At 44.3% G+C, this 26485-nt stretch overlaps 1 protein-coding gene and 1 non-coding gene across 4 annotated transcripts in view; both read right to left on the bottom strand.

The window, feature by feature from the left end:
- The window catches only part of Shld1 (shieldin complex subunit 1), a 64395-nt gene that overhangs the window by 13952 nt on the left and 23958 nt on the right, over positions 1–26485 (bottom strand). The gene's annotated exons all lie outside the window — the stretch shown is intronic.
- On the bottom strand, positions 23170–23272 carry LOC115030422. The gene has a single exon (XR_003836027.1). It is a non-coding gene; the product is annotated as a U6 spliceosomal RNA (small nuclear RNA).

The raw sequence follows: 26485 nt of genomic DNA, 5'->3' as shown, positions 1-26485 counted from the left end.
TCCTTCAAAAAAAAAAAAAAAAAAAAAAAAAAAAAAAGAAAAAGAAAAAGAAAAAGAAAAAGGCTGAGTTACTGAGTAAAGCACTGAAATTTAAAAGTATATATGTCTTTTAAGGAAGCCAAGGAAATAGTTATGTAAATATTTATGTAATTACAGAAATATTTAGTCAATCTATCTAGGTCAATGAGTGGTTTCCCAGCAGGAAAAATCATTACTGCCCTTTGAGATGCCAGTGTGAAAAACAGGTCTTTTAGAGGTCAGCTCTATCTCAGAATAGTGTCATGGATTGAACCAGAATGTTGTCCTTGAATGTCCTCAAAATGCAGAGGCTGCAAATGTTGCTGATTTGTCACATGCAGAGATTCTTCAAGAAATTTTGCCAATTCTAGTTTTCAATATAAGTAGCGGGCTGTGGCCAGATATATCTCCAAGCTAAGGGAATGCACCAGCTCAGGACCCAGAGAACTAGGCCTGAGGAATCTATTTAAAAGGCCAAGGCAGATAATCCCAGCACTTGGGAAGCAGGAGCAGGCAAATCTTGGAGTTCCAAGACAGCCAGGTCTATCAAGTAAGTTCCAAGATAGCCAGGGCTATACAGAGAAGCCCTGTCTCAAAAAATCAAAACCAAACCAAACCAAATCAAACCAACAAACCAACCAAACAACAACAACAAAAGGTCAAGGCAGGAAGTACTACCAAAGCAGGACTATGGGAGAAATCAACACAGGTAACCTTCAGGAAAGCAGAGACCAACTGGCTTAGCTCATGATTAGAAAGTCAAAGGGGGCGGGGTGGCTAGAGAGATGGCTCAGTGGTTAAGAGCACCAACTGCTCTTCCAGAGGTCCTGAGTTCAATTCCCAGCAACCACATGGTGGCTCACAACCATCTGTAATAGGGATCTGATGCCCTCTTCTGGTGTGTCTGAAGAGGGCAATGGTATACTTATATACATAAAATAGAAAGAAAGAAAGAAAGAAAGAAAGAAAGAAAGAAAGAAAGAAAGAAAGAAAGAAAGAAAGCCAAAGGGGTCAGGCTGGGGCCTGGAAGAAACCCCACAGAGAGCCTGATGGTTTGGAGTTGTGTCTCCAGGGTCCTTGTGTTGGAGGCAGCCACCTTCACACTGTGTTTAAAACAGATGGATTCCTGGCCACTCACAGGTGCCTCTGTGCCCATTAGGAGGACAGAGAAGAGCAGGAACAGAGATCCCTTAGTTTAACAGCTTCGCTTAAAAAAAAAAAAAAAAAAAACCCCTCCTCCTTCCTTCTGCAATGCAAAAGTGTTCCTTCTTCCTTCTTTTGTGCATCAGACAAGAAGGCCTTTCTGGTGGGGACAGAAGGGACCTTATATGAGCCAATTCCACCTCCTGGATGCTTGCCTCTAGCCAGGTTTTGATGCCAAGCTGACCAGTTACTAGCAGGGATTGGCACCCTTAGTTGGGTCTTCTGATTAAAAATATGCTTTAGGGAAGACCAGCAGAGGTTTAATGTCGTGAAATGGGATCTGGCCAGGGTTTTGGTTAGACTGAGATGGCAGAAACCAGAATGATTGGAGATATTGTAGATGAAGGATAGCAGAGGCTCAAGGAGCAGTGAATGGCCCAGGATGAGAAGAGATAAAGGAGAGTTAGGAATACGGGGAGGGAGGTGAGATGCTAAGGAGCTAGGGCCACAGCTCTGAGCATCAGAAACTCATCGTTTCAGTCGAGGGAACACTGCAACTGGAAACACTGAAGTGTTCCTAGCTTGGAGTGCAGCAAGACTATGGCTGGAGCAGTCTGGCAGGAGGCTGCAAAGCAGTGGTTCTCAGCCTTCCCTTGAATACAGTTCCCCATGCTGTGGCCACTGTCAATCAAAACATTTTTTCACTGTTACTTCCAAACTATAAATGTGCTACTGTAAGGAATTGTAATATAAATATCTGATACACCACCCCTGTCAAAGGGTTGGTTGGCCCCTAAAGGGGTTGCAACCCAGAGGCTGAAAACCACTGCTACAGAAGGTCTCTCCTTATCTAAGGTCTATTCAGCTAGTAGAAATTGACTTGAAGATGCGTGTCTAACCACTTATGCCTTGGCTAGCTTTGTAAAGCTTTAGCTATTTAGATAAGCTGAGTCCTACAAGAAACAGTGATACCCTGTAAGGGCACACTATAAAAGAATCAGAAAAGTAAAGTTCCCAGAATCTCAGTGGACTGCATTTATCGTTTTAAAGTTTTATTTTGAGACTAAAGGATCTTCAATTCAAATATTTAAGGCAAAAAAAACTCAACAGGGACAAAACTACAAAATCCTAATCATAAAAATGTCTACTAACAGTCTGTAAACTGTTAGAGCTGATTAAGACAAGCAAGTTAAGACAACGGTCAGCCACCTTATACAAATTCTTTAATGTACTCAGATCTATGCCTGTAGTCATGCTAAGTCCAAACGTTAATTCATTTACAGGGCCAAGATTTATCTTCCTGTATATGTTTTCAAGGTTAAGCCTGAAGCCAGTAATTAAAATCAAGTAAAAGTTTGTTTTTGTTTTGTTTTGTTTGTAAATCAGATATATTTAAGAGATTTGGTGATGGCCCTCAAGTCATCAAGAGATCTGCTGAATACAGAAATTAGGTATTTATTGAAAAAGGCTTCCTATGATAGACAAAAACATTAGCTTCTGGCAGCAGTGGCTGAGGCTACCTCAGGAAGATGGGCAACAAAAGGGTCCACCTCAGCTTACTTCAAGTGTGGTAACGCTGACCACTGGGCAATAAACTGCCCCATGCCTCTCCCATCACCAGGGCCCTGCCCAAACTGTGGACACTGTTGGGCGAGTGCTCTACTCTGCCTCACTAAAGTAGGTCAGTTCTCTCAAGTTCCTCCTCCACAGAAGAAAAATCTCTCAGACCTTCTGGGTCTGGCAGCCAAAGGCTAGAGTTGCCCTGTGTGACAGTCAAAGACTGACAACCTCATCGAAGCCATCGGGATCACCATGCTGGAGCACAGTTGGCTGATGGAGCACAGCTGGCTGTCCAGGTAACGTATCATTTTAATTGATACAGAGGCTATTTGGCTTATAGTTCCTGCTCAAATTTTTCCTTCTCGGATCTCTATGATGGTGTTGCTAACACACTACAGCCTTATGTGGTCACCAGCAGCAAGCAGACCTCAGCCAGCCTCTCCCTGTGAGGCTGCAGCTGCAAGGTCAGTCCATTTCACCAGTAAGAATCAAGACTTGTGTTCCCTAAAGGCAGACTCACAAGACAGGTTTGCCTTGCTGGCAGGCTCCACAGGAAAAAGAGAAACCTACAACATAGGTTTCAATGTAAAAACAAACTCAAGCTTTGTTACTGACTACACAGTTACTTTGTACAATTGCTATTTAAAAGAACTTGCTTTTCAATGACTGCTCTCAGTAATAAACCAATTATGTTTCATGTTAAATGACTGGATGAAACAAAAAGGTTTAAAGTTTATGTAAGTTCTGAGGGTCTAAGGAAATGATTGAGGTATGTAAATGCAAGTTATAAAGGTCTGGGGGAAGTGATTTAATTTATGTAAAAATGATACATAATATGAAGACTTCAGAAGTTCAGAGTCTTAACATATTAATCAATAGAGTTCTGATAAGGCGTTAATCTGGCCTTGGAAAAACACTGGCTACAATTATCATAGTCACAGGCTCAAAATTTTAAAATTCCTTTGGTCATTTTCTAAATGTAGACTTAAAAGTGCTTCTCATTGTGCTGAAAACATCTGTGTAATATTAGAGGCAAGGCTTGTGAAGAAAAAGGTAAGAAAATTGAGGAGACCAGGATCTTAAACGGGATAAGGGTAGGGGTGACCTCAGGGCATGACCCACCCAATTAAGCTTCCACCTTGTGAAAGGAAAAAGGCTGAGGAATGTTCTGCTCCTAAAAACAACAAATGAGCTAAATGTGGTAGCACACACCTTTAATCCCAGCATTTGGGAAGCAGAAGCAGGTATATCTCTGTGAGTTTGAGGCTAGCCTGGTATGGATCTCGAGTTCCAGAATAGTCAGGGCTGAATAGTGAGACCCTCTTTCAAAACAACAACAAAACCCTAACAAACAAAAGCTGCTGCAAGTGTGGTTCAGGGGAGCCAGGCTCTATACTGGGGGAGGGGGGTGGCAGCTGAACTTGGCAGTGTTGTCCATCTGGGTCAGACTTTAGGGTAATGAGGGATAGACTAGTAAAGGGATGGTAGACCCTTCCTCTAATTAAAAAGAACCGCTGAGTGCAGGCAGGTGTGTTGCAGGGGGAGTCCCTGCACAGAAGCCCAAAGACGCCATTACATGAAGCTGTGAAGCCTGAGTTGGAGACCCCAAGATGCTGGAGATGCCAGGGCTGCACACAGGGTGTGGAACCACCCTAAAAGACAGAAGTATGCTGTAGGCAGCAAAGCTGGAAGGGCAGAGCCATCTAAACCCTCTGATGACAGACATGGAGCTACAGGATTTAGAGTTTGCCCTGACAAATTTCCATCTTGTTTTGGTCCAATATTGCCTTACTATGCCCCTCTTTCTTCCCCTTTTGGAACAGTCATGTATATTCTGTTGTTAAATATGTAGCTTGCTTCTTTATTTTACTGGGGATTACAATTAAGAGACTGTCTTGAGTCTCAGAAGATACTTAGACTTTTAAGCAGTGTTGAGACAGAAAGACTATGGGAACTTTTGAAGTTGAATTAAATGCATTTTGCAGTTTGATATGGTCACAAGCCTATGGGGGCAGGAAGTGGAATGTGGTGGTTTGAATGAGAATGGTCCCTAAAACCCTCCTTTTGCTAGAACTCTTTGGGAAGGATTAGGAGGTGTGGCCTTGTTAGAGGAAGGTGTCACTGGTGGTAGGCTTGAGATTTCAAAAGACTAATGACATTCCCAGTGTATCCCCAGTGTATTCTCAGTGTATTCCCTCTCTGCCTCCTTCTTGCGGATCAAGATGTAAGCTATCAGCTATTCCATGCCTTTAGTCTGTCATCATGAATGCTAATCCTCTGAAATTGTAAGCCCAATTAAATACACTTTTATAAGTTGTTGGGTTATTGTGTTTTGCCACATAAATAGATATATAACAAATGCATATGTAGACAGTACAAATTAGATTAGATGGGTTATGAAAAAAGTGAAACTGGGAGGGAGTGGGGAGAGGGTATATCTATGAGGAGTCGTAGGAAAGAGGGAGTATGACCGAAGTGCATAATATGAAATTCTCAACTAATAAAAATATTATATTGTTAAAAAATACATTTATTTAGTTGCTAGAGAGTAACTGGTGGTCTGAATGAAAATGTCCCCTGAAGTTTCATAGGGAGTGGCACTTTTGGGAGGTGTGCCCCTGTTGAAGGAAGTGTGTCACTGTGTGAGCTTTGAGGTTTCAAGTACTCAAGCCAAGCCCAGAGTCTCTTTCTCCTTGCTGCCTGCTGATCTGGCTGTAGAACTCTCAGCTGCCTCTCTAGCATCACAGCTGCCTGCATGTTACCATGCTTTCCCACAATGATAATGGACTAAACCTCTGAACCATAAGCCAGCCCCAATTAAATGCTTTCCTTTATAAGAGTTGCTATGGTCATGGTGTCTCTTCACAGCAATAGAAACCCTATTTAAGACAGTTACCCAATGGTGGGCCACTTGTTTGCATGTACAAGGTCTTGGGTTCAACCCCAACACCACAAACAAACAAATACTTGTTTGAAGACATGAGGTTTATAAGCCTTTTAAACTGAAAGGATATCAACAAAGACAACAATATTAGAGAATACAGGTTAGCTCACAGGCCATGTTCTAGCACAACACACAAAGTTCTGCTCAGACATCAACTATATTCACGGTACTCAATACTAATATCACCTCTAGGAATTCAGACTTGCAGTTTCTCATCTTCAAAGTTCAAAAATAATAATTTACTTAACGCTTTTTTGTTTTGGTCTAAAAGTGTTTTCAAATGTCTTAGTGGCAGCAGATAGCGGAGTGGGTGGAAGTGCTAAAACACGCATTATATCACACCAAGGCTGTGCTCAGTACAAATTATAATTACCACAGGTTTTTCTTTTCTTTTCTTTTCTTTTTTTGGAGGGGAGGGGTGCAGAGCAGGAAGGTAGTGCTAGCGATTGAACTCTGGGCCTTTAAAATGCTAAGTGGGTGGTACTTTACCAAGCTAGATCCCCACCCCCTTATTTTAGGTCTTTCTAATGGCACTCCTTACCGATCCTACCTTCATCAATTAGTTTGGTAAACTATGCTGGATTCAAGAAAAAGATCATTAGATTCTACTCGGAAAGATAACCACAGTGTAGATCTTAGAGCTAGGGAACCTTGAGAGACTAATGCCTGCTGTGTATCCTGTTATCTGAAACGCAGCCCTGCTATTGTTTGCTCTTGAGTGTTCTCTCTGTCTCTATCCATCTGCCTACCTGCATGCATCCATCCTTACCATCCATGTCTTTATGACAGACTATCAGACTAAATCATTAAACTGGGTTTAATAAACTCACTGACTATAGACTAAGGCTGCGTTCTGGTGTGAATGAGAAACATCTCCCAGGCATCTGAACACTTGGTTCCCAGATGGTGACACTCTTAGGGGAGTGTCTGGCTAGAGGGAGTATATCACTGATTTTGAGATTTAAAGCCTTGGGTTCCCTGTTTCCTGCTTGCCACTAAAGATTGAGCCCTTAGCTTCTTTTTTTTTTTTTTTTTTTTTTTTTTGGTTTTTCGAGACAGGGTTTCTCTTTATAGCTCTGGCTGTCCTGGAGCTCATTTTGTAGACCAGGCTGGCCTCGAACTCAGAAATCCGCCTGCCTCTGCCTCCCGAGTGCTGGGATTAAAGGCGTGCGCCACCACGCCTGGCTGAGCCCTTAGCTTCTTATTCCCACTGCCGTGTCTCACTTCCCTGCCATGACTGACATGGTATCCCTCTAGAACCACAAGCCAAAATGAACCCTTCTGTAGGTTGCTTTTGATCATTTTTTTTTTTTTTAATCACAGCAACAGAAAAGTACTCTAAGGACGTGGTGAGGAATAGCAAGGGTGAGTTTGCATGCAGAGGATGCCAATGTCAAACGCTCTGAAGGCAGTGGAACACAGCGACTGCTTTAAAAGACAGTTTTGAACAGAGATCCTTACAGAGGCACAGAAAGAGAAAATGTTTGATTAGACACGAGAAAAGTTATAAATTAGAAGTCTGCCAGTTGGAGAAGGTAAATGTTTGCTGAAGATTATACACATGGAAAAGACACGTCATCGAATCTAAAGTAATTTAAAAACCCAATTTAATATAATACAGCTTTACTCAATTTTAATAAACCTACAGCCTCAACAACTATGAGCCACAGTCCAATTTATCTCCCTGGTGCAGAAGGAAATGGCAAGTGTCTTTAGTATGACTTCCCGTGAGGCGAAGCTGAGTTAATTATTCCCAAAGTAAATAGAAATAGACTTGGTTCAGTAAGTGAGCCTGGCCAACAAGTTCATTTCCACACACTGGAGAGACTTCCTAGCAACCAAACATGCATCACACGATCAAAGGGACACGTGTCTGTAAGGAGGGGCGTTAAAAGATATTTTTTAATTAATGACTAATATTTATTTTTATTGACATAGTAATTGCTTAGAAATTTTGAAAGAAGACACTGAGTCTTATTCTGAAAAGCAAGGCTCCCCATCCCTTCTGCATCCCCCACAGTCCACTTTGGGTCAGATCTTTGGGTCTACCTAACCAACGTTTTCAAGGCAGCACACCAGTTTTAGACATCACACATCCGTCCCCTACCCAGCAAGAAAGAACTCTAGCCTGCAGCAGGGGGGACATCTTCCCCCTTGTGTTCTCTAAGCATGGTTATACCAATTATATTAAAGCAATATTCTGTGCTTATATTATTGTAACTATCCAAGAACTTATCATCTGTACATACTTGTTTCTTTTCTGTATCTGTTTGCTGTGATTTTAGACTGGGTCTCCCTTTGTAGCCCCAAACTAACCTAGAACTCACTGTGTAGACCAGGCTGGCCTAGAACCATCATAGATCTACTTGCCTCTGCCTCCAAGTGCCAGGATGGTTTACATGATGTGTTTATAGCTAACTAAATTTTACCCCAATTCTGTAATGGTATATTAATATAATTTTCTATGTTAGGTGTCCGGGACAAATCCTCGCTTCCTCAGCCCTGCCCCACTCTAGGACCTTCCACCCCTGCCTCCATCATGCTGTATTCTCTGCCCCATTCTGGTTTCGGTGTTTTGTTTTTTCAGATTTCTCTGTCTCCTTAGTTGTTTCTGCTTTTCCCGAATTCCTCATTTCTCACTACTCTTGGTCACCATAGCTCTATATTTTCCAACAGAGGATTTCCTTGAATGGCCAAGTCAGTATTTTGAGAGGAGGGCTATCAAAATGCTAGGTGGAAGGTCTTATATGAATAGAACTCACAGATAGACCCTCCCTCCCACCTGGGCAGCCAGACGGGAAGGCTCGGGGTCCTCTTTCTGGAGAGAACACTTAACCAGAGACACTACCCAGAGGCTGGCACAGGCACTGTGTTCCCAAGAAGCACCAGAGGCCTCAGGTAGAAGAAACAAGGGAGGAGCAATGCAAAGAACAGGTTACAGACAGAGGGACAGCAAAAAACAGGTTACAGACAGAGGGACAGCAAAGAACGGTTCCTGAGTGGGAACCAGTGAGTGAGGACAGAAAGCAGCCTCCTTGTAACCCGAGTGAGTCCTGGGGACAAGTTTGAGCAGGAGGGAGGGAAGGCACATCTAGATCATGAGAAGAAGTTTCTACAGACCTTGTCAGAGACATTTACAGAGTCAAACTTTCAAATCTTTAGAAACATTTTATTAAATGCATCCAAATTATTTTTTACAACATTTTACATCACACATAGAAGAATCGCCTCCCATGTCCTTCTGGTTAATGAGACAGAGTAACATTTTCTACAGTGTTCATTCAACCTTATGAAGAGCCTGAAGAAAAATGTGCTTTATAAACACACTAGAAACTCCCTGAATAAGTTGTAAATCTCCGCAGGCAGCCTCAGCTACATACCAAGGAAGCAATTCACATTGCTGAGAGAAAAACAAACAAAGCTTCCAAGGAAGAGGCAGGCTCAGCTCTGTGAGTTTGAGGCCAGCCTGGTCCATCCAACAAACTCTACACTAGCCAAAGCTACATAGTAAGACTCTCTCAAAACCAAAACCACCCCCCACCACCACCACCAATCAGCTCATTGTTGGATGATGGGGCAGGGGTGAGAATGAGTCAGGTTCTCAGCTCAGGCCCCATCGGGTCTGGAAGGTGGTAGCTCATTTAACCCTCACCTTCTCTTTGGCATACGGGATAAATGGATAAATGCGGAACCACACTGTGGGGCTGGGCCTCTGCTTGTCCTAAAAGCCCACAGAAGAGAAGAAAACTGAGTCCCGTGGCTTACAAGCTATGGTGTGGGAACTACTTCATTTAGATAAGACCAGAGGGGATCCAGAGCATCCTCCCTGAAAGTCATTTCAAGTGACTCAGAATTGGCTCTAAGAGACATTTGTGCCCCTCCCCCACTGGCCACGCTGCTAACAGTCCCGCTGCCAGCCATATTCCCTATTCAACCTTTCCTTCCTTCTTCTACCTGAGGCCTCTGGTGCAACTTGGGAACACAGTGCCTGTGCGCAGCCTCTGAGTCACCATCCTCTACTCAGTGTGGCTAGTGGGTCCCCAGCAAGCTCCTGCAGTCTGTGCGCAAATTTGTCTTCATCGACTTATTTTGTTTGCATTTCTCCGGCTGATATTTCCTGGAAGCAGGGACCCTGTCCTGCTTTTAGGGAGTATTTTAGGGAGTGAGGAAGAATGGATGAGGGCCCTGGTTTTTAATGCTGAACGGTAACCCCAAATAACCATCGCACAATCAGCAGTGAGGACCCCAAGGGTGGGGGGGTGGCGGGAAGCAAGCGTCTGGTTCCAACACATCCCTAGTTAGTGCTTTGGCTTCAGGCCCTGCCTCCTTTCACAAAAGGAACACAACCTGAGTCCTCTTGCACGCACAAGAAGGGGGATTGGGGTATCTAAGTTTGACAATGAAAAGCAGGATGCTTGGGTCTGCAGAGGTGTGTCTCCTCAGGTTCATATGTTGAAATTCTATCCCGAGGTGATGGTGCTACATGTGTGGCCTCTGGGAAGTGATTAAGTCAGAGGGGAGGAGTTTTTATGAGTGACATATTAGTGACTTTATAAAGGACAGCTTAGGCAGCCCTTTCCACTACTTAAGGAGTAGTAGGTTCCATCTATGAGCCAGGTACCATGTCCTCAGCACACTCCAAATCTGCTGGTCCCTGACCTTGGACTTGCCAGCCTCCAGAACTGTAAGCGACAGACTTCTTTTATTTACAAGCTATTTAGTCTATGGTATTTTGTTATAACCATCCAAACAGACTAAGGCACGCTGTGGAGCACATTCAACTGGTTTAGGAGCAGACTTCTGCCCACAGGGTTAGAGGAGGATGGGCTGGAGTGAGGAAGAGAAAGCTACTAAGGACTGGCTACCCGCGAACTCTAGGGACTTTGCTTTTTAGTTTTTGGATATGTTGAGGCACGGTTTCATGTAGTCCAGGTTAGCCGTGAACATGCTATGTAGTCGAACCTAGCCTTGAACTTCTGACCTTTCTGCTGGGCATGGCTTTCCACCATGTGACCTGAGTGTTGGTAGGCAGAGTCGGCGAGTCTGCAAACCTCATGTTCACTGAAAGAGCCTGTCTCAAGGCAGCAATATGGTGGGCAGTGGTGGGGGTTTTAAAAGCCTCATCTGGTCTCTACATCTGTGTATACCTACACACTCATGTACATTAGCCAACACACACACACACACACACACACACACACACACACAGAGCCTTTAAAACATACCTGAAGAGAAAAACTCAGAGGCAGAACTCTAAAAGACCCCTATATGCCTCCTTCCTGCAGGAAACTGCTCCTGAAGGAGAGGCCTCAGAGAAACTGGACATCTACTGCCTTCCTAACCAGAGTGTGGTAGCAACCTCAGGACTGCAAATACACCCTCGAGCAGGTACTATGATGCTTACAGAGCTGGAGGAATGGCATACAGATATTCCCTGTGGTTCTGTCTCCTTGGTGCCTAGGAATATCTCAGGTGGGGTTCCAAGAAGGGATGACTTGGGGAGGGTAGGCACAGTGACCAGGGCAGTGGGTGAGGGCTCTACACAGTGGAAATGATAAATGTGACAGTGCATGCTACTTCCCCTCTTCATTTTCTGAGAAACTCCTTGCTCCCTCATGCGGACTAAAGCACACAGCATCATACCACCTGGCATTTAGATGACTCTGTTCAGGATGCACAGTGACTTACAGCTAAGCAGTTAAGCAGAGACAGTGACAATATCCCACTGCCCTAAACCAGAACAAAGCAGACTACACAATGCACCCATTCAGGTTCAAGAGAGATAGCCCATCAGTGCTATGGGCTCCTTAGGGCTGTTCATACACTTCAGGAGGAGTCAGAGAGAAGGGTCTGGAAAGAAAGATCTGAGGGAGTCAAGGAAAGAGCCCCAAGGACCCGAATTAGAATTGGTTTAGGAGCCCATTTCTAGGAGGCAAAAACAAGAGTTCAAATACAGTAGGTTGTGTGTGCCCGAAAGCACACGAGTTGGGAACTCCATGACAGCTGGGCGAGGCCACACTAGTCACACTATGGCAACAGCTACCATGATTCCAAAAAACATGACAGTCATTACAACTACCCAGAAATCCAGGGAGAATCCAAAAAGGCAAATCTTTAGATCCAAGGTCAAGAAACCAGGAAGGATGAGGTTTTAAAAGGTGAAAGTTGTTGAGATGTGTACACACACAAAGAGCAGTATACAGTATACACGCTTCCACTAAGGTAAGGAAGAAGAAAGGGTCTAAATCGTCATAGCAGAAGGTGGCACTTGGGAGAGGAAGTAGTCCAACAAGAGGAAAGGAGGACAGATGGGGGAAGGGACAGACAAGAAAGTTATGATGACATACATGTATGAAAATGTCACAATGAAACTCCTATTAACAAACAAGACACCAATATGGGACGAGGGCTATAGCCCAGTGGTTTCCCTGAATGAACAAGGTACAGGTCTGATGCAGCTACTGACTCCATGGCTGCTTCCAGGAAGACAGGAGACAGGAATGGAAACAGCAGCAGCAGCAGCAGCAGCAGCAGCAGCAGCAGCAGCAGCAGCAGCAGCAGCACACCCTGTTCTGAAGAACTAGTCCTTCTGTTTTTCACTTATTTATTTACTTATTTATTTATTTATTTTTGAAGTGTGCATATTTCAGGACCCTCGTGTGGATGCATAGTACAGCTTGTGGGAGTCGGTTCTCTCCTTCCTCCGTATGGGCTCCTGAGTCCGAACCTTGGTCCTCAGGATTGACAGCAAGGACCACTGAACTACCTTGCCAATCCTGTCGTTTTCTTTTTTAACTTGGAAAATGTAATGGATACTAGCCAAGGTAATCTCAAGAATGTAAGCAGCCAGGCAGTGGTGGCGCACACCTTTCATTCCAGCACTCTGGAAGCAGAGGAAGGTGGATCTCTGAATTTGAGGTCATCCTGGTCTACAGAGTGAGTTCCAGGGCAGCTGGGGCTACACAGAGAAACACTGCCTCAAAAATCAAACAAACAAGTAAAAAACAAACAAACAAACAAAAGCATGTACCCAGTTGCTAGGAGCTAGAGTTCTGTATCATACTATGTTAAGACTCAAAATGCTTGCATTACAATGTTAGTGAACCTCTTGTGTATGGAAGAAGGAAAATAGGGTTGGTGACATAGAGAGTCCACTTTCCTCAAGATGCCTTTAGAAAGTACAGTTGGGGCCAGGTGGTGATGGCTCATACCTTTAATCCCAGGAAGGCAGAGGCAGGCAGATCTCTGACTTCGAGGTCAGCCTGGCCTATAGAGTGAGTTCTAGGATAGCCGGGGCTATATAGAGAAACCCTGTCTCAACACCCCTCACACACACACACACACAAACCCCAAACAAACAAATAGAAGAAGAGGAGGAAGATAAAGAAGAAAAGAAAATAGAGTTGGGGGCTGGAGAGATGGCTCAGTGGGTAAGAGCACTGGCTACTCTTCCAGAGATTCTGAGTTCAAATCCCGCAACTACATGGTGGCTCACAACCATCTGTAATGAGATCTGACACCCTTTTCTGGTATGTCTGAAAACAGCTACAGTGTACTTATATATAGTAAATAAATAAAATCTAAAAAAGAAAGAAAGAAGGAAAGAAAGAAAGAAAGAAGGAAGGAAGGAAGGAAGGAAGGAAGGAAGGAAGGAAGAAAGAAAGAAAGAAAGAAAGAAAGAAAGAAAGAAAGAAAGAAAATAGAGTTGGGCATATGTACAGGCCTGTAATCCCAGAACTCAGGAGGCAACAGTGAGAAGATTGTGAGTTTAAGGCTAGTCTGAACTACTTTGGAAACACACACACACAGAGGGAGAGGAGGGAGAGGGGAGAGAGAGAGAGAGAGAGAGAGAGAGAGAGAGAGAGAGACCATAGCACTGGTATAATAGGAATTGAAAAAGAAGAAAACCTAACACAACAGAGCAAGAATTCCCCCGCTGTGTAGAAAGATTATGGGTGGTTTTTTCCTTTTTGAGCATTTGTATATTTCTTGCTCTTTTACAATAAGCATGCAAACCAGAAAGCTTTGAAAGAGGGAGACTGATTGATTGACTCACACAAAGAGGTTTCAAAGGGATTACTCAAATACAGCAGAATGGCAGGGCCAGCTCTTTCTAGCTCTGCCCTTGGGGCTAGCTCACCTACTCCCCTTAGGACCTGGGCCAGCACCACTGTGTTGCCCAGGCAAGGATTGAGCAAGGGCAGCAAAGAACCCCTGCCTAGTTCTTCAAAGTCAACAGTCAATCACTTGTCAGAAGTTCAGACACCCACGATGCCTGACCTTGGGTGGAGAATGAGAAATGGAGTTGGATTCATTCTTGGGGTTCTCAAAGAGTCATATGGCCCCTTTTAGTTTAGGCAAAAAGTTCCATCTGGAGACACTGTAACCCCACTGAGTTAACATTAAATGGCCACTGAGCCACCACTGGAAATGGCTTTACCTTGTGACGTAGCACAAAGGACCTGGAGTCAAGCAAGCTCTTCTTTAAATGACTGAAATGTCACATTTTCACATTGATTTTTAAAATTTTTCCATTAAACTATGAGATACATATATACAAAGTCATCACGCTCTTTACTGGTTCCCATGAACTGAACACATCTAGAACAATTAGCTCGGAGGTAAGGAACTCCAGAAGCCCAGGCCTACATCCTGCACCTTCTATTTATGGTCTCGTTAGCAGTTACAGCCATTCTAACACCCATCACCTACAGCTTTCTCAAAAGTACTTTTATTTTCATTTACTTGTGTGTATTTGTATGCCACGTGAGGAGGGGGGAGGTAGAGGTCAGAAGAGGTCATTTCAGTCCCTGGAGCTGGAGTCACAGGTGGCTGTGAGCCTCTTGATGTGAATGTTTGGAAAGAAACTTGGGTCCTCTGCAAGAGTAGCAGGTGCTCTTAACCCAGAGCAATCGCTCCAGACTGTGGTCTTTTTGACTTATAAACAGGAAGTCACACAGAGTGCGCTCTTTGGGTTCTGGGTTCTTTCACCTATCATTGGATTGTGACAGTCATTCACACGTACTGTGACAACCTGTACATTTTCAGTGAAGAACCTACACTGTGAAGAACCACTGCTGACTGTCCATTCCAGTTGTGGTCACTTTGGGTGGTTTCTGGTTAGCGTCAGCATTGGTGTTGCCGACCATCAGTGGACGCGGGCATGTTCCTTTCAGGGATGCACCTGGTAGTAGAAGTGCTCTGCTCTAGGGAACAACACAAGCTCAGCTTTGGAGGAGATACTGTACACAAGAGGGAGTTCTCTGTGAACCAAGGTCTGTCTGCACTCCTGTCTGCATCTTAACGATGGCATCTTATGCCAGGACATGAGCAAATACAACCTTTCATCACATAGGATTGAAAGCACCAGAGTAGGGGGCTGGAGAGATGGCTCAGTGGTTAAGAGCACCGACTGCTCTTCCGAAGGTCAGGAGTTCAAATCCCAGCAACCACATGGTGGCTCACAACCATCTGTAATGAGATCTGACACCCTCTTCTGGTGTGTCTTAAGACAGCTACAGTGTACTTATATATAATAATAAATAAATCTAAAAACAAAAAAAAAGAAAGAAAGCAAGCACCAGAGTGTGTACCTTTAAAGTGTTACCCGGAAGGCCTAGTGAGAGACCTGGCTTCATTCTCTGGAGCCTATGTGAAAGTAGGAGATGTGACCCCCACAAAAACTGTCCTCTGACCTCCACAAGCATGTCATGTGTGTGTTCCCCCGTGCTCCACACCCCCACACCCACCTCAGCCCCACATGCAACACACAGCCACACATACTAAACAATAAATTAGTAAATAAATATCTTCAAGCCGGGCACGGTGGCTCCTGCACATGGGAAGCTGAGGTACAGAGACCACCAGGAGTCCAGGACCAGCTTGGACTACTGAGTTGCAGGTCAGCCTGGGCTAGAGCAAGATGCTGCCAAAACTAATAACAATATTCACAGATATTCCTTAAGCTTGTTTTTTCCTCCCGAAGATGAGGCTATTTATCAAGAAGAGCAGAAGAGATAATTCTGTAGTTAAAAGCAAATCATATTACAGCAGACAAGCTGCTGAGTAAAACACAGCACAATGAAACACAATTAAAACAAAGCACAATTAAATCAAAATCAATCAAATGACCCACGCAAACCCAAGCACTGACTGGTAAGCTAATGAGAGAAATTGGACAGGATGGTGCCTTTAACCAGTGTCTGCTCCGACCGCCACAGTTCCAGCTTAGGTGGCCAGGCAGGCAAGAGGCAATTAGTTTTCATAGATGCAGCAGAGCTGATCTTCCAGTTCATTAGGACCATCTGCTCACTTGATTCTTCCAGATTTTCACTTTATATAATCCTCCTTAGTCCCTTCAAGTTAATTGCCTGCTGCTTTTCTATTTGATCGGTATCTTTTCCTAGTATGCTCAGTTTATGAGCCTCACAGGGCTCTGTTATCTTAAAGTGCATGTTCAATTTCCTTCCCAGAGGCCTTTCCCAGAATATGAGACCTGGGGAGGAAATGACAGATGAAAAGATTATTGGGCCATGCAGAGCTTAAATAAATTGAGGTTCCAAGGATATGTTGCTGTTTCCTGTTTCCAAAGGCAATTTTTTTTCAGGTTATTAAACATCATGTGTGACCTTTAAAAGGAATTGCCTGTCATTAATAATAAAACCTGTTACAATAGTAAGTAATATAAAATGATGTCAATTCTCAATAAGATGTAAAGCCTATTTGCATATATTCAAAATTAGTACATAGGCTTGATGTGGTCCAAATTATAACAGAATATACTTTGCTTAGCATCACAAATTAACAAACTACAAATAAAGCTGGGCACGGTGGCACATGCCTTTAGTTCCAGCACTTGGGAGGCAGAGACAGTTGAATCTCTGAGTTCAAGGCTAGCCCCATCTACAGAGTGAATATCAGGACAGCCAGAGCTACCCAGAAAAACCCTGTCTCAAAAAAGAAACTAATTACAGTAGACAGATGCTGACTGGTGGTGGCTCTGTGGGTATAGGTGCTTCTTGGGAAACCTGGTGACCTGAGTTCAATCCCTGGAACCCACAGAAAGGTGAAAAGAGAGGACCAACTCCAAAAGGTGTCCTTTGACCTCCACACGTGTGTCACAGAACACACATACATGCACACACACACATACATATACACAGACACACACACACAAAGACAAACATATACACACACAATAAAGAAAATATTTTAAAAAGAGATTTATTATTTATTTATATACATACATATATATATATATATATATATATATATATATATATATATATATATATGAGTACACCATTGCTCTCTTCAGACACACCAGAAGAGGGCATCAGATTCCATTACAGATGGTTGTGAGCCACCATGTGGTTGGTGGGGATTGAACTCAGGGCCTCTGGAAGAGCAGTTGGTGCTCTTAACTGCTGAGCCATCTCTCCAGCCCAAGAAAATACTTTTTTAAAAGACAAGAAATATCAATGAAAATACTTATGAATGAGTTGTTATGTTCCATATGCTGTTCTAAGACCTGGAGATTCCACGATGAGCAACATGAAAATGGCCTCTGCCCCACGCCTTCTGGAAAGATGTAGAAATCAAATGTGGGTGTTAGGAAGGGAGACAAAGAATAACGTGTTTACACAGGACATACAATATAGTTAGTAAGAGATTAAAAAAAATTGTCGGGACTCCACTGTTCACAGTGATCATTCTCAGCTAATGAAGAGTGCCTGCTATGTATGAACCTTCTTTAAGTTTGGAAAGACCACTGCACAGGTAACTTTTGGGCACCATAAGAGAATGTAGAGAAGTGTGGTTGTCTACCCATAAGTGGATGATCTAAGGTAGCAGTTCCCAGAAGGACCCGCAAGGTCCTAGTGAGGTCATAAAAAGTCATTTGGCTATCATGGTACCTGACTGAGGCAGGGAGAACTGCACATGAGGTGGCTTGGTTATTTTCAGCATTTCTCTCGACTAGGAAGGTAAGGAATTCTGGGAAAGGAACTGGGATGAAAGTGAGGAGATGCAGAGGTCATGGTGTGGAGGTCATGGTGTGGTGGGTGAGCAGCCCATAGAACAGCAGAGTTGTAGAAGAAGAGACACAAGTTTCCCCAAAACAATCTGGCTGCTTGTTATCTGTGCAGACTGTTAAAGTGAATTCACCTGGGAGAATCTTGCTATCCTATACAAAGCCCACCTCAGAGACAAGAAATAACTGTACACAGGCAGCTGAGTAGTAGCCATGTTCAACTAACGACCATAGCCAAGTAAACTGCTGGAGACAGGAGGACAGAGGGCTCAAAGTCATTCTTAGCTACACACAGTGTTCAAGGCCAGCCTCAGCGACATGAAATCCTCTGTCCAAACAGACAGAGAAGCAAAGGATTAGCTCTGGTATAAAACCATGGTTATGTTCCTAAGGAAATTCACAACATTAAGAAACATTAAAAGGGGTTGGAGAGATGACTGAGCAGTTAAGAGCAGTGACTGCTCTTCCAGAGGTCCTGAGTTCAATTCCCACCAACCACATGGTGGCTCACAGCCTACAGTGTACTCGTATAAATAAAAATAAATAGATAATATTTTTAAAGAGAAACATTAAAAATAGCTATCTAACATAGGAGAGGAGAGCTGAGGCTGTCGATAACGCTGGGTATGTCTTTCTGTAGTAGGTCAACAGTGAAGAGTTGAATTGTGTCACTAGCCACAAATAATAAAGGGCTGGACCACAGGCGAACAAGCCGATCAGAAAGAATAACCTAGACAGCAAGAGAAAGTAACCTGTAGCCAGTTCACAGCCACAAACAGCACAGGAAATCCTCCTTGCTGCCAGCAGGTGGCTGGCCTCCTTCCTCACCCTCCCAGGTGTCCCCAGGCCTGAGTAGTCTTCTTTCCTCTAGTCCTGGGCTTGCTCTGGGTGCCCCTTCAAGTCCTAAGGGTGCAGAAAGTCCCCACTTAATAACAGCCAGTGCTCTCTATGCAAATTTCTGGAAGGCTAATTAGCAATTTGTTTACGGTCTCCTGCAAAGATAAGATCATGGAAACAGCACTCTGTTAAATGAGGACTGCATGTGATGTAACAGCCCCAGGGTACATCCCGCTACTTGTTTTAAATGGCATCATGCCATCTTAACTCAGGCAGTCTTTGAGCCCAGCCAATATGCCTATTAATATCAGAAATAACTTCCCCAGCAAGCACTTCCTCTCCTTAAGGAGAAAGACAGGAAGGGAAAATGCTCCCTGGTCAGACCTATATCTTTCTCATTTGCACCATGGGCTGCCAAATGTGCCAGCTCAGCCAAGACGGTAATGAGGAATCTAGTGATGAACTCTTAGAAGCATCGTCAGGGGCCTTGGCCTCCGAGAGAGCATGAGATAACAGTGCTGGCTGCACTGATGGCCTGACCTAACGGTGCTGTCTCCTGAAATGCCCTCGTGCTGTGTCCCAGGCACAGAAGACAGGACTGGGGGGAATGGTCCATTCTGCTTTGTTCACTCACTAGCAAAGGCAGGTTACCATGACTACAAGACCACTCAGCTTTTCTGTGTAAGAGGGCAGCTGGCAGGTTACACTTGTCAGTCAGTGATGACCCATGCGTGCACTTTAACAGGAGCCCCGAAAAACAGGTACACACATTTTCATTTGTTTCAAAGGAATATGCCTTCTTTAGGTGCAAGACAAGGAGGGAATCAATGTGGTATTTTCCAAGGCAATGATTTAGGCAATCCATCTTGTGATTTGCAAGGAAGGCTAAGGTCTTCAGTGATTACAGCGCCATCTACACAATCCACAAGAATCAAATCACTGCAGGTCTGAAAAAGCAGTATCAATGCAAGGGTCCAGAAAGGCCAGTGACATTTTAGGATCCCAAAATAAGCCAGAGAAAGCAAACCTTAATGCCGATGGTTGAAAACTGGGCGTTTGCAGGTCAGGAGAGAGGCACAGCAGCTAAGAGTGGTTCCTCCTCACCTCTGAGGGCTGGAGTTCAGATCCAGCACCATGTAGCAGCTCACAGAAAACTAGACATTTTGCTGCTACATTGTTCCGAAAGTTCCCCGCTTTAAAATGCAACCTTGGCTAGGGTGGCGGCTCATGCTTTAATCCTGGCTTTTGAGCAGCAGAGACAGGCTGATCTCTGTGAGTTCTGAGCCAGTCTGATCTACATAGTGAGTTCCAGGACAGCCATGCTACAGAGTGAAACCCTGCCTAAAAAATAAATGAATAAACAAACAAACAAACAAACAAATGAAAAAAAGAGAGCTTTGTTTTCTGATGGCAAGGAGGGCATCCAGGAAGTCTGCTTCTCAGCCTGTTGTTCCACACTGACTGTACTAGGCAGCTCAGTTTGCCGGGTGGGTCACCAGTTATGGCTGGTGGAAAGGATAGGAGATATTTATATCTTGCTCTTTCTACCACAAGCACTAGTTCTGAGATAGTTTCCTTAGACACATTCTACCATGTGTCCTTTAACAAACAGCTAGACAATATTTCCAGCCAAGGATGCCCCCTCACCACGTCTTCTCCTCTGGAATGTGATCAGAGATGACATGTGCTCCTGAAAGCCGTGGCCCATTGAAGATATCTTGCCCACTTCTTCATGATCTTTGTTGTTTTGATTTCTTGAATAATGACAAGGCCCAGGAGCCATGTGATGGAAGGAACCTGGGTTCCCAAGGGGCGGTTTGGAGGAAAGCCCCCTTGCTGACCTGACCACTTGCCTAGGAGGTTTACACAGTCAAGGAAAAAAATTCTACTCTCTGCTTTAAAATAAACAAAAAAACCCCCAAAAAACTGGGATAGTATGTACTGGAGGGATGGCTCAGTGGTTAAGAACATTTGTTGCTCTTCAGAGGGCCAGAGACCTGTTCCAAGCACCCATATTGAACAGCTCACAACCGCTTGTAACTCTAGCTACAGGGGAGCTGACACCTTCTTCTGGCCTCTGTGAATACTTTCATATACATGACATTGATTCAAGCATACACACACATACACACACTGAAGTACAATATTTAAATCCTATTCCTAGAAAATGTAATGTCTTAGTTACTGTTCCATTGCTGTGAAAAAGCACCGTGACCAAGGGGTTCACTGGGAGCTTGGGAACACACAGTTTCAAGGGTTAGTCCACGATCAGAATGGCAGGGAACATGGGCAATCCTGGCACTGAAGCATTACCTGAGAGCTCACATCTGATCCACAAGTTGCAGACAGAATTAGTGAGAGACCTGCTGGGCATGGGCTCAAAACCCACCCCTCCTCCCCCAACAGGGACACACCTCCTAATCCTTTCCAACAGGTCCACTAACTGGAAACCATACAGGTCTACGGGGACCATTCTCATTCAAACTGCATATTTATCAAGGAACAATAAAACATGTCATCTAGAAAAGCTTGCAATTGACAGCTCAGAATCTACTAACAGTGCTGGGGAGACAATTCAGTCAGCACTGGCTTGCCCTGCAGTCATGAGGACTTAATTATAATCCCCTGAACTCATTCCGAGATGCTGGGCATCAGTACACACTTGTAATCCCAGTGCCAGGAAGATTGAGACAGGAGGATTTCTGGGGCTCACTGGCCAGCCAACTTAGCCTAGATAAGTAAGCTCCAGGCCAATGAGAGACCCCATCTCAAAGGACTTGGACAATGTTTCTAAGAAGCTTGTCTACGGCTGCCTAATGTGTCCACATACTTCTGCACAGAGGTATATACATACTCATCCACATACATGAATATACACATTCAATTTTTTAATCTACTATTTCTCTGAATGTACATTCTAGAAAAAAGACAAACTATGGGAACAGTAACAAGCAATGGTTTCGAGAGGCTGAAGTTGAGGGAGAGGACAGGAAGGGTGAATTGTCAGAGGAATGATTTTCAAGGCCATAAAGCTATTCTGTATGACTTGGCTGTGGGTTTTTTGTTTTTTTTTTTGTTTGTTTTTTTTTGTTTTTTTATTATATGTAAGTACACTGTAACTGTCTTCAGATGCACCAGAAGAGGGCATCAGATCTCATTACGGATGGTTGTGAGCCACCATGTGGTTGCTGGGATTTGAACTTTGGACCTTCGGAAGAGCAGTCGGGTGCTCTTACCCACTGAGCCATCTCACCAGCCCTTGGCTGTGCTTTGATGTGAAGTACCCCTGAGGCACCGTTGTCTAAAGGCCTGGTCCTCCACTGCTAGTCCAGGATGGTTGTGGGTACTCAGGGTGAGACTTAGTTGGGAGAAACAGTTCCTAGGGGGAGTCACTGGCCTTGGAAGGTTGTCCTCGCCCCCAGCTCTCCTCTCTCTGCTCCACCCCCATTCTCTGGAGGATCAGCCTTCCCCATGGTGACCTGCTTTCAGAGAATCTAACCAAGCCCATGGGTCCAAGAAACCATGACAGAAACCTCACAGATCAGGAGCCACGATAAACCCTTCCTCATTTACTTTTTCTTTTTTTTTTTAAATGAATATTTTGTCACAGTAACGAGAAAGCTAACCAACATAATAACACAGTGGTCAATAGAAATAAGTCTACATGTGTCCAAGTCCAGAGGTTGTACCACCCCTGGTGAACACACCTGCGACCTACGCTCTTTTCTGACAGCAATCAGCATGTCTCTGTGGTGGAGAGAACTGTGCATGTGTGAGATAGGATGTAGATGGGAAATCTCTGTGCTATGAACTTAAAAATGCTCTTAAAAGGATGTGCTTTTATTCTTACATTTTATATCCATCGAATAGGGAGAATAGACTAGTTACAGTCTTATGAAAGCTGTTAGGCTGTTAGAAAAGTTCATTCCTGCTCCCTTTATTTAAAACAGGCCTTTCCGTGATGGGAATGTCCTTCATGAGTCACCTAATAGATCTGTGAAATGTGGTCACCGCGACTTAGGGCCATGGATGTTAGAGATAGCTGGCCTTATATAACTGGTGGTACCATATTGGGTAGACTGCTCCAGAACCTCCTGGTTCTCCAGCTCAGAATGGAAACTGGATGACCCCAATTCTATTTCTGAGACCTGGCATACAGCACATTGTCTACATTTCCAATCTCTCAAACTTGGGAACGAGGCACCATTTGGTACTGCAGCGTCTTCTCTCCCAAATAAGCGAGTCTCCGGAGCGTGAACCCAGGGGACCCAGGGGAAGTGCTCCTACTTGCACATGACTAGAAATCTCCCCGTGCACACTGAAGTGGGGTAAGATAAAATAATTATGCTTATGGCTCTTTAGGTATGTATGCATTTCAGAGGAAATGTCTTTAAATGCCGCCCAAATAACTCTACTGTTTAGTGGCACCACGGTAAACATGCTCCTGACATGGAGACACACAGGGATCGTGGCAGGCAGTGGCAACGCTGCGCTTGGCAAAGGGCCCCCGTGCTGACAACGTCTGTACTACAGGGTGAGTATTATCTTACCAGATGAGATATTTTTGAAACGGAAAATTTCAAAAGGTACAAAAATTAATACAGCATTAAAGTGAAGCAATAACTTTCATATTATTTAAAGTATGGACTGTTCCATCACTGTGCACGTCATCCTTGCAGAGGGGCCATCCTAATCTTCTCTGTATTGCTCCAATTTTAGTATAGGTGATACCAAAGCACACACTAACTTAGCTAGTGAGCCAGCCTGGGAAACCTGCAGCCAGCCTGATGACCTGGCATCAAAACCCACACAGTGCGAGGTTAGAAGAGACTTTCCTAAGCTGTCTTTGGAACACACACACATCATTATGTATGGTAAGTTCAAAAAAATTAGATTGCAGGTTTTTGGTAAGAAATATGAAAACACACAAATGTGAAAACTCGGGGCTGGGGAGATGCTGAGCAGTTAGGAGCACAGACTGCTCTCCCAGAGGTCCTATGCTCACAAAACCCACACTGGGTAGCTTATAACTGTCTCTAACCTCAGCCGTGGGGACTCCAATGCCTCTTCTGGCCACTGTGGGTGGAGAGGTACATGCAGAAAACCTCCAAATACAAAAAAGTAAACATTAAAAAGAAGGAGGATTCGAGGCCAGCCAGGGATATCTAAGACTCAAAAGCAAAACAAAAAAAAAACGATCACAACCCTTGAGTCAACCGATAGGGGCTGAGGAGGGAACTGAGGTGCGATGCTGGTGATAAGGAGGCAGAGGACTGTGTGACAAGAGCAGAGAGCACTCACTGTGAGGGCTGGAGGCAGATGGGCCAGGTGGCAGGGGAGCAGAAAGCTGCTGCTTTTTTCTCAGTAAATTGAGGAGGAATCAGAACCCTAGGAAGCAGATAGCATGGCCTCCTTAACTGACAACAGCCAGCCTCAGATTTGGACAGGAGGGGGCGCCAAAGCCCAGCGGGCAGCCAGGCCCACAGCCTGAGACCTGGTCAGGTCATACATAGCAACTTAGCAGCCTTGAAAGAGAACGAGTGGCCACATCTACAGAGATCAGTAGCAGTGGGGTCAGGCACCTCCACTTGCATGCCTCTGGCTTGGCAGGCTGCGGGACTCTGAGGATGGGAACTGCAGCTTCCCCATAGCAACTGATGACCCCATGTCTGTTGTTGCTGTCCCTGCCCTGGGAATTTCTCTTCCATGGTGCACTGTCAGTGTTGGTCTATATATGGCTTACACAATATGGCAGAAGTGATGCCCCGGTGCACATGCTCATATTCTCTCTCTGTCCCTGTCCCTCTCCCTCTCTGTCTTATTTTGAGAACACTCTGATGCCCAAGAAAGGGGTTTCTGGAGAAGAACCAGAGATTTGAGCCTCTCAGAAGCAGGCTCTCCACCTCTGCCTAGGCTTCAACTTCACCGCTGAGGCAGAAAAGCACCTGGCTAAGCTAAGCTAAGCCCTCCTGGGTTTCTTTCCTCCAAAACTGGGAGGCGATCAACACGTGTCACTGTCGTCAGTTTGGTTTGGGGTAATTTCTTATTACTCCCCGTGGGTAGCCAAACTCCCTAGTTCTCCACCCTGAGTACACTACAAAAATCTTCACTAAACTGTACTTTACAGGCTAGATAGCAATGTCAATCACAGATTTCCATACAGCTTTTAAAGCCTCATAATTAGTACGTATACAATGGGTAGATAGATCCACAATCAATTTCCTCAGCGGATGGAACTCAGACGGTGAAAGGTTTTTCAAAAGACTATAAATAGCTATGACATCATCCCGCACCTCAGCAGCACACCAGGCTGGCTTCTCCCTCACTAGGCTCTTTGTCCAAATTACCCCTGGAGATGAAAGGAAGACAAGGCTAAAGCTGATTGGAGTGGAGCTTCTGCTGTGAGAAGGTGGAGCCTGCAGGCTAAGCCATCAGACCAAAGGTGACAGAAGTAAGCTTGTGCTAAGCTTGTACAGCCATCAGGTCACTATCACATAAAATTCTCCACGCTTTATTTTATAAACTTGCTCATGTTTTTTTTTTTTTTTCATTTTGCTTTTAAAATTCTTTTCAAGTAAAAATAGCTTTTATTATGAATATTTTTATTATCTGTTTTATTATTCATCTCCCAAATGGGAAAGGCTGCCTTTACCTTAGACTTCATTCTCGGGAGACAGCACAGGGCCTGGCATAAGTGCTCACTAACGTCAGCTAAATGAAGACACTGAGTTTGCCCAGTGGGCCAGTCAAAAAATACCCGTTGAATGGCTTTGCATAGCAAAAGCTGCCAAGTCTATAAAACTTAACATGATCTATCCTTAACATGTGCTTACATGGACTCGCCCCAACATCTTTAGTTTGTGGCTTTCTGGTGTTTTTGTTTTTTTTTTTTATTAAATTTGGGTTTAAAAAATTATTATTATTTTTTAAGATAGGGTTTCTCTATGTAGACCCGGCTGGCCTTGAATTTATACAGAGACTCGCCTGCCTCTGCCTCCTAAGTACTGGGATTAAAAGCGTATGCCACCAAACCCAGCCTAAATTCTGACTTTTAAAAGTCACAGAGCCTGTGCAAACACTTTACAAAGAGAGCATTACTAGCTTCAGCTACACAAAACCTCATAAACCCTCATCTCACATTCGCTACTTTCTGTCACTTTTCAGGCATAACCACAAGGGTTTAAACAGCGCTATAGTTCCTAAGGCATCCGAGGTCAAGAAGGGGCTCACTGGATGCTTACCATACTCCGTGAGGTCAAAGTGATGACCAAGATGGACACTATGGTTAAGCAAAACTGGGTTTGCAAAGAATCACCTTCAATATCGTCAACTTCTTCTATAATCAGAATAAGTTTGCTTTAAAATTGGTGTGTATAGACTTTAAAACTGGGAGAAAATAAGAGAGCTCCTGTCAGGGAGGGGTGCTGCTTTAGGAAAAGAACGCATGGATGACAGATCAATTCAGGAGCCGAGAGCGCAGGAACTGGTGCGCAGTACGCAGGCGCACAGCTGTGTTCTGTGGCCGGTTCAGAGGACGCTCTGTTGCTCTGTCGCGCTCTGTCTGGGTCTCCGCAGAGAAAGCTTTGCCTCTGAACCCTCTGTTTCCTGATCTGTAAGATACTGACACGAGGGTCCTCTTTGGAAGAGGGGGAAGATTACATGAGACAATACATTGTCCTTAGGCTACAGAGCAATTTCGAGGTCAGGCTTGGCTACGTGACACCTTGTCTCTTTTTTTCTGAAGAAATGTGCTTCTCATTTATTTCCATGTGAGGATTAAGCATGGAGCATTACCTTCTGGTATAAGAATTGACCTATTGGGGCTGGTGAGATGGCTCAGTGGGTAAGAGCACCCGATTGCTCTTCCAAAGGTCCAGAGTTCAAATCCCAGCAACCACATGGTGGCTCACAACCATCTGTAATGAGATCTGACTCCCTCTTCTGGTGTGTCT

Source organism: Mus caroli, chromosome 2 (genome assembly GCF_900094665.2).
Source record: "Mus caroli chromosome 2, CAROLI_EIJ_v1.1, whole genome shotgun sequence".
Lineage (NCBI taxonomy): Eukaryota > Metazoa > Chordata > Mammalia > Rodentia > Muridae > Mus > Mus caroli.
This window is presented reverse-complemented; position numbering and strand designations above follow the sequence as displayed.